The sequence below is a fragment of the Harmonia axyridis genome, chromosome 5 (assembly GCF_914767665.1).
Source record: "Harmonia axyridis chromosome 5, icHarAxyr1.1, whole genome shotgun sequence".
NCBI classification, from domain to species: domain Eukaryota; kingdom Metazoa; phylum Arthropoda; class Insecta; order Coleoptera; family Coccinellidae; genus Harmonia; species Harmonia axyridis.
Genome location: NC_059505.1, coordinates 3654372 through 3669418, shown reverse-complemented (window position 1 = coordinate 3669418; position 15047 = coordinate 3654372). Strand labels below are relative to the sequence as shown.

Here is a 15047-nt window from a genome sequence, read left to right as displayed (position 1 = left end):
AATTCAGGAATGAAAAAGTTAGTAATCATGGCTCTATACCGATCACCATTGACTGTAACGTTCTGGCCATCATCGTTTTTGAAGAAGTACGGACCAATGATTATACCAGCCCTTAAAGCGCACCAAACAGTCAGTTTTTCTGGATGTAACGGTGTTTCGACATACACTTGAGGATTAGCTTCACTCCAAATGCGGCAGTTTTGTTTGTTGACGTAGCCATTCAACCAGAAGTGCGCTTCATCGCTAAACAAAATAAAATGGACGTAGTGCGCGATACGTATTTCGCACAGAACCATTATTTTCGAAATAAAATTTCATCATTTGCAAGCGTTGTTCAAGCGTGAGTCTATTTATGATGAATTGCCAAACCAAACTGAGAATAAATCACTTAACAGCTGTTGAATCGGTCGCCATCTTAAACAGTAATTCTAACTTAAAGTTATATACCTCGAAAAAAAAACACCCGTTATAATTCCTTTTTTAGTTGTGGCGTAGTTTTTACTTGTCTATTGCTAAAAAAATGACAACTGTTCAGATAGCGGACTATCAAAAATGAAACTTCTTATTGGAAAACCCTTTACAAGTGGTGATGTGCATATTATCTTTATCCTTGAATTTTCACAATTGAAGTTTATTCATACCTCCGGATAGTCGAACAACTAGAGTAGGGCACTGAAATCCAATATCATCGATCTTGATATTGGAGAGTCAGGGCCAACTCAGCGAACAAAGGTAAGAAACACAGGGTCTCCTTAGTTTACGTTTAACACAAAGGACCTTCCAGTGCAGGTATAGAATGTGAAAATAAAAGAAAAGGGGGAGAACCTAAAGGAAGCACCTTTCGGTTTGATGAATTCAAAAATGAACTCTTCACATTGACGGATCAAGCTTTCTTTTCATTTCAGTTGGAAGACGCTATCTTTTCCAAGAGGTTTTCTTACTGTGCATATCCACGAATCTAGCAAAAATTCATTTGGGCGATTTGTAAAGTTGAAAGCAGAAATACAGTACTCAGACTGGAAAATTTCGCTAGAGTTTTCTATTCTTGATGGCATACCTTTCTCTTTACATTGAAATAAATCTTCATTGATTTCTCTCAGAATATTTTAATATCGAAATAAATCTTCTTATTGGAAAAACCCTGTTTATTTTGTAAAGCGATAGCTGATCTTCAATTGAATAATTTGAATAAAGCAATTTGAAATATGTAACGAGACTACTGGAAGTTTTGAGTTTGAGAGTTTTCCAGTGAAAATTCGTGTCCTAGAAATTACGATTACTTTTGGTACCTACTTGCTTCCTATCTTAAGGAATAGTTCGATGACAACTTGAAAACTTCAAACAGGATATTGATTTCTTTAGTTGCTTTCCCCTGAGAACTCTCTACCATTACCGCCATCTATTCATGAATGACCGATGGTGAGTTACTCAGCTATTTTTTCTGAGTTTTTTCATGGGGATGCGCTTTAAACATGACGTGTAGATGAAGTCCATGATACAGGGTGTTCCTAAATTGGAGGTATAAAGGAAAATGAGAGATTCCTTGAATAATTTTAAGAAAAAAAAGTCCTATGAACATGGGCCCGCAAATGTTCTCTTTTCAAGATAAAGGGTGTTTCTTGCAGTCCTACTTTTTTGTGATGATTATACCAGTTTATCGAAACTTTACTACAAATTCTTTACAAAAACTAGTTAATCTAATCTCAAATACAAAATTACAAGAAATCAAAAAGTGTAGTACTGGACTGAAGATTCCTTTTACATTTTTTCAAATTACCAGTGGTCCACCAAGAAAAAAGTTCAGGAGATGAAAAGCGGGCACTGTTCCAGAGAAAATATCACTCTGTAGATTTGCATTCAAAATTGGAATAACACATGATGGAAACTTCAAATTGATATGCAAATTTAAGTTGAATATCTTGTGAAGAGAACTTGAAAAAAATGAAACTTTAACACCCTGTATCTCGAAAACAACGCGTTTGTGGGCCCATGGTTATATAGGCCATTTTTTCTCGAAACGATCCAAAGAATCTGTCATTTTCGTTACCTTCAATTGAGGTGCCCCTTTATTTTACCCAGTAGTTTTTATTTTACACCTTTATTTTACCCAGCCTCAATTTTTACTCAATATATTTTTCTGTAAAAACATTTGAAATCGATTGTGAAAGAATTTGTAATCATTATTTCTACTTTACAAATACCTACATAGTGACATACTGTATGTAAAATATGAAAGCATAAAATTGAACTAAGTGATGAGGAAATTTTAACAGATATGAAAATTTGCTACTGCGAAATTCTACTAACTATAAAATTAAAATTCGATTGAATTTTGAGTAGGCTCAGCCATAGCCTCAGAGGAATAAACATAGATAGAGGAAGCATTTGTCATTTTCAGTAAGCAAATTTTGTCCCCAAACATGAACTATTAAAATTTGACATGAAGCGCGCGGAAATTAAAACATCAGTGATACGATATTTCACTCAATTCTCGAGTTTCTTCACGAAGAACGCACTTATTTTGTCCCATAGTGAATCAGCGTTACCTATTAACCCAAAATATATGGAAATAAATACCTAAATATATCAGAAATTCAGAAAACAAACTTAAAGCGCGCCAAACGACGTGAAACAACCGGACACACCAGGAGAGCAAAAGTTGCCAAACCTTGGATTTCAGCAGGTAGATACAAAAAATAATGAATATTCTGCATCTTATAAATTCGACAATTAGGAAAAAAATCGTATTCCAAATACTCAAATTTGCATATTGCATATTCAATCGGAAATCACTCAAATAAATATATTTAATTCAACATAATATACATTCATAACGATATAGTAAAATTGTGGATTTGAAAATATATCACAATCCGACAACGTAATATAACCATGTTGAGGCCATGTAAAAATTACGTATACTCCCTCTTTCTATGTATATTACTCTATGGCCAAAGCCGATTATTCTGTCGATGAATTTACAGGGATTTCATGACTTTCGAATTAACTCAGATCTTCTGAATCAGTTATTATTTATCTGGATAGTTTCCCCACAATAGAATCCAATTACATATCATAGGATTATCGAAATTGTCTATCAATCTAATACACAACAAAGCTCTCATCTAATTGATGTGGAAATATTGATGAATTTCCTCTGTTTCAGCTCCTACTATTGATGCTATATTTGATGTATACAAGGTGAGTCTTAAACTTGTACATTAACTTTAACTTAAGGCTTTATTGTTCTATATCAAGTTGTAAAAAGCTAATATTTTGTAATCTCATTTAGAATCACGAATTCTGTAGTAGTCGTAGATGGAATCTTATATTGCACGCCCCTCGTAAATAATTAAAAAAACATGGCCTGAGCCATGTTCGAGGCATTTCCTTGCTCAGAGGGGAATCCATAATTAAGGTGTAATTTGTCGAAGTTTTTTCACTGGTTTCATATCGCTGGACTACAAATAACACGCCACTCAATAAGTTCTGGGCTTGGCGTATAGATAGATAGCAACGCCATAGCTCTCGTTAGTACAAAGCATCAAAAGAAGCATGGCAATTTTTGGAACTAAGATGAAGTCTGGATAGAAATATTTAAATTTAACTGAATCTACATCTATTGTGGTTTGAGAAGTCGATATAAACGAGTGTAAGCAATCGATGAAAACGAACGATTTGGGCTTCCAAATGCTTGAAACCCAGATTATTTCTCAGGTTTTCCTAGATTTTTGCAAAACTCAAAAAATGCTTCAGGTCAAAAAAAATTTTGCTCTAAAGAAGGCAAAGCTGAGTTTTTATAGAAAAAAATTATTGAAAAGTTAGAGGAGCGTTTGAGTGCATGTATAACTCTTGAAGGTCATTATTGACACTCGACCACGGCATTTTCATGAGAATTTCCATGACCAATTTGCACATTTGTGGCTGTTTGTCTAAGATAACTTCCATCTTCAAAGTCTTAAATCGATTGTGTAGCATTTGCATAGACCTTATCTTGAGGGTGCTGAGGCTTTTTCAACAATCATACTTCCGAGCTACAGATGTAAAAATTCTGCTTATCCACGTAGCCTTTGAAGTGATCGACCGATTTGAGTTTTGTGGGATCTGAACTTAAAAAGCCTTAAGACCTAAGTCTTTATGTAAAATGCAGTCTAATGTCGTTTGTGGAATTCCTAATATCGATGAAGAATCTACCAGTGCTTTAGTTTTTCAAACTGTGACTGCAAAGTTTTCACCATTTTTGTATGGAGAATTTTAACAATTTCAATACATTGTTGGAGCGTGTATCTTCCATTTCTATTTATGTCGTAATTTTTACTTGTGAAATGTCAAAAGGCAACTTCAAGAGTGACACCTGTCCCATCAGCCAGAGTTTCAAAATGAAACCTCCCATTGAAAAACCCTTTATCTTTTCCTAGAAATTTACTACAAAGGTAACAATTTTGCTACCACAGTTTTTTTTCTTAAAATCGAGGCTTTATTGTAAAAAACTGGTTACACATTTATGATTCAAAGTATTGGCCATCGCTGGCCACTACTTTCTCCCATCTTTCGAGCAGCGTACGAATCCCGCGTGGAAAAAACTGGTCATCTTTTGAAGCGATCTACGAATCGATCCAATTTTCACTTCTTCATAAGACCGGAAGTGCTGGTCAGCCAGACCTTGTGCATTGATCGAAACAAGTGATAGTCCGAGGGAGCAACGTTTGGAGAATATGGCGGGTAGGGTAGGACTTCCCATTTCAACGTTTTCAAGTATGTCTTGACCACTCTCGCAACATTCTTAATGCTCGCCTCAAACGCATTAATTCCGTTCGATAACAGTCGCTTGTGAATGTTTAAAAAACTCATAATACACTACGATGAGCTGGTCCCACCAAATACTGAGCATGACTTTGGAATATTCGGTTTTGTTGTAGACGTATGTCGACATGGATATAATATCCCCATGATTTTCTGAGCCTGGGATTATCGTAATGAACCCATTATTCGTCTCCAGTCACAATGCGATGCAGAAATCCCTTCCGTCTTTGCCTTGCAAGCAGCTGTCCACAAGCAAACAAACGCCGTTCAACATCTCTCAGCTTCAACTCGTACGGCACCCAATTTCCTTGTGTCTGAATCATTTCCATGACTTTCAGGCGTTTTGAAATAGCTTTTTGCGTCACTCCCAATGATCCTGCCAATTGTTGTTGCATTTGACAAGAGTCTTGATCAAGTAATGCCTTCAATTCTGTATCTTTGAAAACCTTCTCTCTTCCACCGCCTTGCTGGACTTGGACGTCAAAATCACCGTTCTTGAAGCATTGAAACCACTCTCGGCACGTTCTTTCACTAATAGCGGCCTCACCATAGGTATTTGAGAGCATTCGATTAGCCTCAGCTGCATATTTCTTCATATTAAAGCAGAAAATTAAAACCTATCGTAAATGACAACAATTTGGCTCGTAAGCTGACATGTTTAATCGAGAATAACTTTATGATGCAGACACAAATCGACTAATATTTCGATGGCGTTATGTTTACAAATACCCGAGCAAATACCTAAGCTTATTATATGACATCTTCCATCTATAGGGTGTTTTTTTTCATTCCTGAATTGAACAACCATGATTTCCAGGAGCTGTGGTTGCAATAAGACGGCGCAACATGTCACAGAGCTCGTGCCACAATCGATTTATTGAAAGACCTGTTTGGTGACCGCCTAATTTCACGTTTTAGACCTGTGAATTGGCCTCCAATATCTTGTGATTTAACACCGCTAGACTACTTTCTGTGGGGCTATGTAAAGTCATTGGTCTATGCTGATAAGCCACAAACTCTTGACCATTTGGAAGACCACATTCGCCGTGTTATTGCCGATAAACTGCCACAAATGTTGGAAAAAGTCATCGAAAATTGGACGTCCAGATTGGACTACATCCGAGCCAGCCGTGGCGGTCATATGCCAGAAATCATATTTAAAATGTAATGCCACAAGATGAACTTGCGGATAAATAAAATGCATGTCAATCGAATAATCCATCGTTGTTTTATTGCAATTTAAAGTTCAATAGCTCTACAAAAACACCCTTTATTTATTTCGACTACCACTTACTGCTACAACCATCTAAACGGCTGAAGCAAAGTTGTACACCTAAAAGTATTAATTTTCTCTCATCTCCAAAAACTGGCGAAACTCAACTTTCCACCACGTTTGGGCGCCGAAACGAGAAATCGAAATTTGTCCCCACCCGCCGAGAAGCGCCACGCCGAAAATCACCGTGAAGCCGGTAAGTGGGTACCTTACTTTATTAATCGCGTGACAAGACTTCGTTAGGAAATTATTGCGAAAGCGGAAAACCCCGTGTTTCGTTGCATATTTCGTAATTATTTCACCTGAAATCGATGTACGCTGCAGGCAAGCCGTAAGCCAATATCCTCGACATTCCCCGTTTTGCAGCACGATTGAAAATTTTCGATTCGACTTTCCAGTTTACTGCCGGATATTGCAGGCATAGCATGCGGGTGGATCCAAGGCGGCCGATGCATGAGGCCCGGACTGTTGCTTATGTTGATTATCGTAAGTCCTGGAGCGGTAATCAGCCAACATGGCCCTGGAAAGGGTTCCGCTTCCGTTTTGTATCAAATTTTGACTCGTAAATTCCTAATAACCCCCCAGTTATGAGGCATAAAGTACAAGTCGAGCGAGACTTGGGGTAACGAGTGTTGGTAGATAGGCCTTTTTTTTCAGGTTGACGTTTCATTACTAGCGGAATGTGACGTGGTTAACGACTGGTGGATTTGCGGGGATTGTAATGAAGGTTTACTATTTATGTAGACGTTAGTAATAATTCCTGCTGAACTGGAAATAAGCACTGTTGGGATTCTATGGCGTTGGCTGGAAATGGACATGGACATGCTCTGATTATTCTGCCGGTCGTCAAAACCTTATAATATCTTATAATAAGTTAACTAATATTTAATCTTTTAATTGTTAACTTCAAACAATAAACTGGTAAACTCTGCATGAGAAGATAAATCTCAGTATTAGCAGAGGAAATGTGAACGCGGCATCATTAATTTCAACGTATAATACAAGAGGACATATAAAACTCTGCCTCCTCGTAGAGGTGTAAAAATTGGTTAGTGTATTAGTTCACAGAATACGCTGACATATTTATATTGAAGGGTTTCCTCTTCATCCAAACAAAGTATTCTTTACCTTTCTCTTCACCAACGGTTGATGACTTTAATTAAATCTGAAAACAGAGAACCATAAGGGAATCTTGATATGGGGGAATGCGTATGAGAGGACAGAACTATCAAGAAGAAGAAGAAGAAGTAGAAGAGAACCATAAGGGAATGGTAATAGGCCATCGCGGTGAATCACCCTGTACATCATTATCATTTAGCCTTCTGCTTCCACTGAGGGACATAAATTTTGCCTTACAATAACGAAGAAATAAAATTCAATTCAGCAACGTAGTTGCTAATTTGACGTAGAAAATTGGATGTCATTCAAGGATCTCAAGGTAATGCGCCTATTCTACCCTAGTTTGTCTTATCTTCAGACAGAACATTTTCGAACTCATTTCAAACATTTTCGTGCTCTTATAATTCTATGCAACGATCAGTTCATCATCGTTGATAACGTTCCTTGATAGTATATTACAGGTCGAGAATAAAGAATAATCAAATTATAACACCGTAGAATGACATATAGTATCATTTTTGATGTAACAGCAAAAGCTACTCATGTCACAACTTTTCTGAAAGAATCGACATCTGAGTCCCATACATGCGCAAAAATATTATTTTCAACTCAAGGGTTTGAAAAGTGTACGCCTATGGTTTATGACTGTTTTGCAATTATCTTTGACCAAGCGTTTTTATAGACTAGTTCAAGTGACTTTGGATATACTATACTGTTATTTTCTATTCATAAATATCGATTGAAAATGTTTCATTATTGAAAGGAGGGCTTTCAGTATTGAAAATTAATGCAGTATTGCCGTATAAAAGCTTATCGCACTAAAACCAAACATCGGAAGGATAATATCATATTCAATTTCTAGACACGCGAATCCAAGCTAAATTATTTAAAGAAGCTTCCTTTTGTTACCCGAAATTTCTTTCAACAGTTTATTGGGTAATAAAACCGTAAGCTCCTGAAGATATATAGCCTGAATGATAATAGGCAGTATTCCACCATGGAAGAGGATTATGAATTTAAAGTACCTCATTTTTTCGTATGAAAAATGAAGAAATCCACTGGATTTCTTGGTTTCACGGGGGTTTCTATAGAGTTAGATTTTTGAACGGTAAATATAAACATAAATTGAAGTTCTTTTCATGATCTCTGGTAAATACTGGATGATTTTATTGATTTTGATAACATTATTTTCGAACAATTTGAATCAAGAAAGGAAGATGAACATAATGAAATGATTAACGATAAAAAAGGAAATGACAGAATGATGGAATAATAGATTGATAAAATAGAAAATAATAGATCAACAGAATAAATTATACAGAGAATAACAGACTCATAAAAACGCACTGTAGGTTGTGTAATTTGGTCGCGTACTTCTTTGAAAATGAAGAAGGTGTCACCTAAGTGTCAAATCTCATCGCTATAACTAAATGATTACCGATTTTTTTCTTTATATGGGGCTGTTTTTAAACGATTTCATCCTTCAATCTATCCAATAACGCTATATTATATTCGATGTTGATGGTCTAGTCCTTTTGGAGGTTATCAATGAATATTATACGTTGCGCATCCCAGAATATTGATGCCATAACTTTGCCAGCTGACTCTTGTGTTTTTCCTCCCTTTGGATTTGGTTTAGCGTGTGCAGTCCACTCAGCTGACTATCGATTGGACTCTGGAGTGAAATGAGGGAGCCATGTTTCATCCATTGTCACATATCGACGCAAAAAATTCAGGTTTGTTGCACTTAAACAGCTTCAAACACTGCTCAGAATCATTAACACGTAGTTGGTTTTGATCGATTGTGAGCTCAGGCGGCACCCATTTTGCACACAGCTTTCTCATGTATAAATATTCGTGAATGATATGATGTACAGGTTCAGATGATATCTTCACAATGGCTGTTATCTCGATCAACTTCACTTCACGGTCATTCAAAATTACTTTGAGAACTTTTTTGATTTTTTTCGTGGGTGAAAGCCTCTTTTGGGCGTCCACTGCGTTCGACGTCTTTGGTGATCAATTCACCACGTTCAAACTTAGCATAACAATCAATGATGGTTGAATTTCCTGGTGTAGACCCCGGAAACTCTTCATCAAGCCAAGATTTTGCTTCAACTGTATTTTTTCCCTTCAAAAAGCAATATTTTATCAGCACACGACATTTTTTTTTCATCTTTCTTGAAATAACAAAAGTAGCTACTCTCACAACGCAATATTTCACGAACTGATGGTCGGACTGCAGTCAAATTTTAACACGTATCGTTTGAAGGTTGTTGCTAACTAAAAATCATATGGATTTAATACTAGCGTCGCCATCTGTGCATCAGACCGGGGACTTTTCAATTGGCCAAATATAGAAGAACGTTCGAAATATCAACGACATTCAGTATCGGCAAAAGAACAGATTGTCACCCATTAAATTCAAAGAAAACTATATTATTCATGAAAAGAATCAAATATTTTTCCGAATAAATATTAACATTCGTCTGAAACTTTTTCTTTTCGAGTGAAGGTCAAGAAGTTGAGATCTTTCAGTGATTCAAATTTTTGATGCACACTTCTGGCAATCATTTCCTTTGTCGATGTAGCAAAAATAACAGCAACCATGACAACAAAAACGAGTCACACTGAGGTCATTTCATTTCTATGCTCTATCTTTTCGAGAGCTCTTCAGGTTGTCTCTTCAGATATCAAAGAAACATGTAATTTATCTCAGCGCTCAGCTTCCCCTTAAACTTATAAGAGGTAACATCCTGCGCTCTTCCCGCTCGAAATTCTTCGTTGTTCCAAAGTAATAGGCCCAACTGAGAAATTTCCCTAGGATGCAGAATCCACACGGTCTCTTGATATATTGAATTTTAGCGAAATTACCTTGCTCATTAGTATTTCATGTTTCATCGTGAAATAGATACGTATCAAAGTTGCCATTTTATGAGGGGAATACGCTGTTAAAATGAATAAAGCACCGACGTGAATCTAGAAGGCTTTTAGCGTTTGTTCAAGTTCGTATTGTTTGATTTTTCGCGAAATTTTCTACTGATATTACACTTCATACTTAAACTCTTTTGAAGACGAATCAAAACTACGAAAAATTGAATGACAATTCAAGAAGAATATTGGAAAATACTAGATATTTCCGTGACTGATGATCTGATCATGTTGAGATTCACAGGGTGTTCCTAACTTGGAGGTACAAAGGTAAATGAGAGATTCCCTGAATAAATCAAAAAAGATCCTATAAAAATGCTTTGTATTTGAGATAGAGTTGAACTTAAATTTGGCATAGATATTCCATAGATATTTCAATTCAAATACATCATTAAAAAAGTTTCCAAAACATGCTTTGTATTCGAGATACAGGGAGGTGAAGTTTTTCTCATCACCTTCACAAGATGATGTAGATAATATAATAATTTTTTATTCTGGATCTAAGACACATGAGGCATCTTATACCTAGATTTGTCGAATCACCTATTGCGGGTTTTTGTAACTGTTAGAGCAACTCTGGCAAATTGTCTTTCAACAGGAGCTGAAGATGCTGGTGTCGATAAGAAATCTTTGGCCATTTTGACCAAGTGTGGAAAGATATTTCTGAAACTATAAAAATCTACCATCAGATTTCATATAAATTTGAGAAAACTACTAATAAAGTCAAACTGGCGAATGCTTCAGTCTGTCGGCGATCGAGGAATCCCCTTATTTAGTCTAAGCGCGCACGAGATTGTAGAAATATATGCCGTGCGACGCGTGCATATCAAGCTCAAGTAATATTAAGTAGCTTGATATGAAGTTAAGCAATGAATATCTATAATCAAGTCAACTCAAGAGCTTGATGTTCGAGTCATGTAGTTGGTTAAAATGTATAACTACTTGACTTGATGAATCCTTACTCAATTTCCTTGGTATTTTCAATTTGTAAACACCCTGTATACAAAAACCATCAGAAGCTTCTTGAAAAATGTTGTATTGATAATTTTAGCACATTAGCGAAAGCAATACTCTAAAAATTCCTCTACAACCAATCCAATAGAATTGAAATTTTGCAGAATCTCTTGTTGACCGAGTCTCCACAATTATGAAAAATGAAATTAAATTAGATATTTGGAAAAATTGCAATATTTCAATTATCGGGTTGATATTCTGCGTGACTATATGAAGAAATTATTTCAAAATTACTTGTTTATAGCATTATCAGAGTCATAGAAAATGAAGCTGGATAATTTTCCAAGACCAATTAGCACATTTGCTTCTCAAATTTCATCTGTAAGATCTGGAATCAATTGTGGAGTAGTGTCATAGACCTTATAATTCACGTGGTCTCAAAAAGAAAAGTCTAAAGGTGTTAAATCACAAGATCTCTGTGACCAATTGGGAGCACCTGCTCGAAAAATAAAGCTTTTCTTTTAAAACTGCGATTCTTTCGTTGCTTCTGAGCCACGTACCGCCGTCTTGTTGGTAATAAACATAAGAGAAGATGATTTATCGATGAAAATCCTGATCATTTAGATGCATTTCAAGGACCTAATCAGATAATATACGACATTGTCGTAACTTGTCCCAACAGCTCGAATTTTTTCAACAGTTCCACTATTGCCTTTCGAGAAGGTGCTTCACGATGAACCAAAAGTGTTCTAGTTTTGCTAACTGTGCTGCAAAATTTTCACGATTTTGTAGTGAATTTGAATAATTCCACTGCATCTGAAATGTCTATCGTTCCATTTTTAGTAATGGCGTAGTTTTTACTTGTCAAATTGCAAATGAGACAGCTTTAAAAGAGACAGCTGTCTAGCTATCGGGCTATTAAAAATGAAATTTCTCATTGGGAAAGCCTTCACTATATTCTGGGATAATCAATTGCTGCAGTATCAATACGAAACAAATACCATTTTTCTTTCTATAATTCACTGATTCGAATCTATTCAATCGAAGTGAATCGAGAAAACTTCTTTCCATTCAATTTTAATGCTGAATGGTAGTTCAACAATACTACTTATTCTCAATTACCAGGAGAAAACCTCAATTATTCAGAGTGAATGCTATCCCAGTCAGCCTATAAGCTCAATTAACCTCTAGTTTCATTATTCTCGAGAGAGGAAGAATGAGGCGAGAGCCTATTATTCACACTACCATTTTTCAGATGAAAAGTCCTTCCATTTTTAACCCCATGGAAAAATGAAAATACTGCTATATTTCACAACTGAATCTGTAGAAGGTAATTCAGCTTCGTTATCTTAATTGGCTATATTGGGAGCACTTGGCACTTTAAGATCTTGAATCAATTTTGGCGCAGAGGCATGGACTTTATCATTCACGTGGCCACAAAAGAAGAAAGTCTAAATTTGTTAAATCACAAGATCTTGGTGAACAATTGGGATCACCTACTTGAGAAATAACAGGGCCAGAAAACGTTTATTCCGAAAGCCACGTACCACCGTCTTGTTGAAAATAAACATGAGAGAAGATGAGTTTTCGATGAAAATCCTGATCATTTAGATGCATTTCAAGGACATAACCAGCCAAGATACGACATTGTCGTAACTTGTCCCAACAGCTCGAATTTTTTCAACAGTTCCACTATTGCCTTTCGAGAAGGTGCTTCACGATGACCCAAAAGTACTCTAGTTTTGCTAACTGTGACTGCAAAATTTTCACAATTTTTCTAGTGAATTTGAATAATTTCACTGCATCTTTGAAATGTTTATCGTTCCATTTTTAGTAACGGCGTAATTTTTACTTGTCAAATTGCAAAAAAGATAGCTTCAAAAGAGAAGCTGCCTAGATAGCGGGCTACTAAAAATGAAATTTCTCATTGTAAAAGCCTTCACTTTATTCTGGGATAATCAATTGCTACAGTATCAATACGAAACAAATACCATTTTTCTTTCTATAATTCACTGATTCGAATCTATTCAATCGAAGTGAATCGAGAAAACTTCTTTCCATTCAATTTTAATGCTGAATGGTAGTTCAACAATACTACTTATTCTCAATTACCAGGAGAAAACCTCAATTATTCAGAGTGAATGCTATCCCAGTCAGCCTATAAGCTCAATTAACCTCTAGTTTCATTATTCTCGAGAGAGGAAGAATGAGGCGAGAGCCTATTATTCACACTACCATTTTTCAGATGAAAAGTCCTTCCATTTTTAACCCCATGGAAAAATGAAAATACTGCTATATTTCACAACTGAATCTGTAGAAGGTAATTCAGCTTCGTTATCTTAATTGGCTATATTGGGAGCACTTGGCACTTTAAGATCTTGAATCAATTTTGGCGCAGAGGCATGGACTTTATCATTCACGTGGCCACAAAAGAAGAAAGTCTAAATTTGTTAAATCACAAGATCTTGGTGAACAATTGGGATCACCTACTTGAGAAATAACAGGGCCAGAAAACGTTTATTCCGAAAGCCACGTACCACCGTCTTGTTGAAAATAAACATGAGAGAAGATGAGTTTTCGATGAAAATCCTGATCATTTAGATGCATTTCAAGGACATAACCAGCCAAGATACGACATTGTCGTAACTTGTCCCAACAGCTCGAATTTTTTCAACAGTTCCACTATTGCCTTTCGAGAAGGTGCTTCACGATGACCCAAAAGTACTCTAGTTTTGCTAACTGTGACTGCAAAATTTTCACAATTTTTCTAGTGAATTTGAATAATTTCACTGCATCTTTGAAATGTTTATCGTTCCATTTTTAGTAACGGCGTAATTTTTACTTGTCAAATTGCAAAAAAGATAGCTTCAAAAGAGAAGCTGCCTAGATAGCGAGCTACTAAAAATGAAATTTCTCATTGTAAAAGCCTTCACTTTATTCTGGGATAATCAATTGCTACAGTATCAATACGAAACAAATACCATTTTTCTTTCTATAATTCACTGATTCGAATCTATTCAATCGAAGTGAATCGAGAAAACTTCTTTCCATTCAATTTTAATGCTGAATGGTAGTTCAACAATACTACTTATTCTCAATTATCCAGAGAAAACCTCAATTATTCAGAGTGAATGCTATCCCAGTCAGCCTATAAGCTCAATTAACCTCTAGTTTCATTATTCTCGAGAGAGGAAGAATGAGGCGAGAGCCTATTATTCACACTACCATTTTTCAGATGAAAAGTCCTTCCATTTTTAACCCCATTGAAAAATGAAAATACTGCCGTATTTCACAACTGAATCTGTAGAAGGTAATTCAGCTTCGTTATCTTAATTGGCTATATTGTTGGCACTTGGCTTCCAGCTGTCAGGAGCCATAATTTTCCTACCTTTACTTCGGCGGAATTCTGATGAAAAACCCACTTGAAAATCAGCTTTCTTAATTACAGCTATTTTGGTTTATTACACAGCCCGATTCAATTTCACTCTACGGAAAAGGCATTTCGGAAGTTTGTCATTAATATGATATTTTAATATTCCACGGATATTAAATGGAAGAATATAATCAACAGAAATCTGTTGGAAAATTCATGAGAAATGATTTGAATATAAAAGTTCGTTGGAATGGAATGGGTAATTTGAAATTTATATTATATTGTCGGATTGTTAGTTTTTTTAATTAGCACCTACGAAAAGCCATTTTAGGCTGTTATTATTTCTTATTGAAACCTTAAACAATTTAGGCAACTATCAGTCTCTTTAAATTTTTGAATTAGATAGATAGCAAATATAACTTTTCTTAGTAGCTTAATATTTTCAGTTTGCGAACTAAAATAAACTTTAAGGCTCTGTGTCGACACTTTAGTTTCAGATTTCACCAATTAAGAACTTTTGCCACATCACTTGATACCCTTTGAAAATATAATACCAACTTGTACAGTATAATCTATGTAATACTCTGAGCTCAT

At 35.8% G+C, this 15047-nt stretch overlaps 1 protein-coding gene across 1 annotated transcript in view; it reads left to right on the top strand.

The window, feature by feature from the left end:
- The window catches only part of LOC123680254 (heparan sulfate glucosamine 3-O-sulfotransferase 1), a 117026-nt gene that overhangs the window by 35689 nt on the left and 66290 nt on the right, over positions 1 to 15047 (top strand). The window contains exon 2 of the mRNA XM_045618049.1: positions 3167 to 3201. The gene's annotated coding sequence lies outside the window, so the exon portion shown is untranslated. The remainder of the gene's footprint in view (positions 1 to 3166; positions 3202 to 15047) is intronic.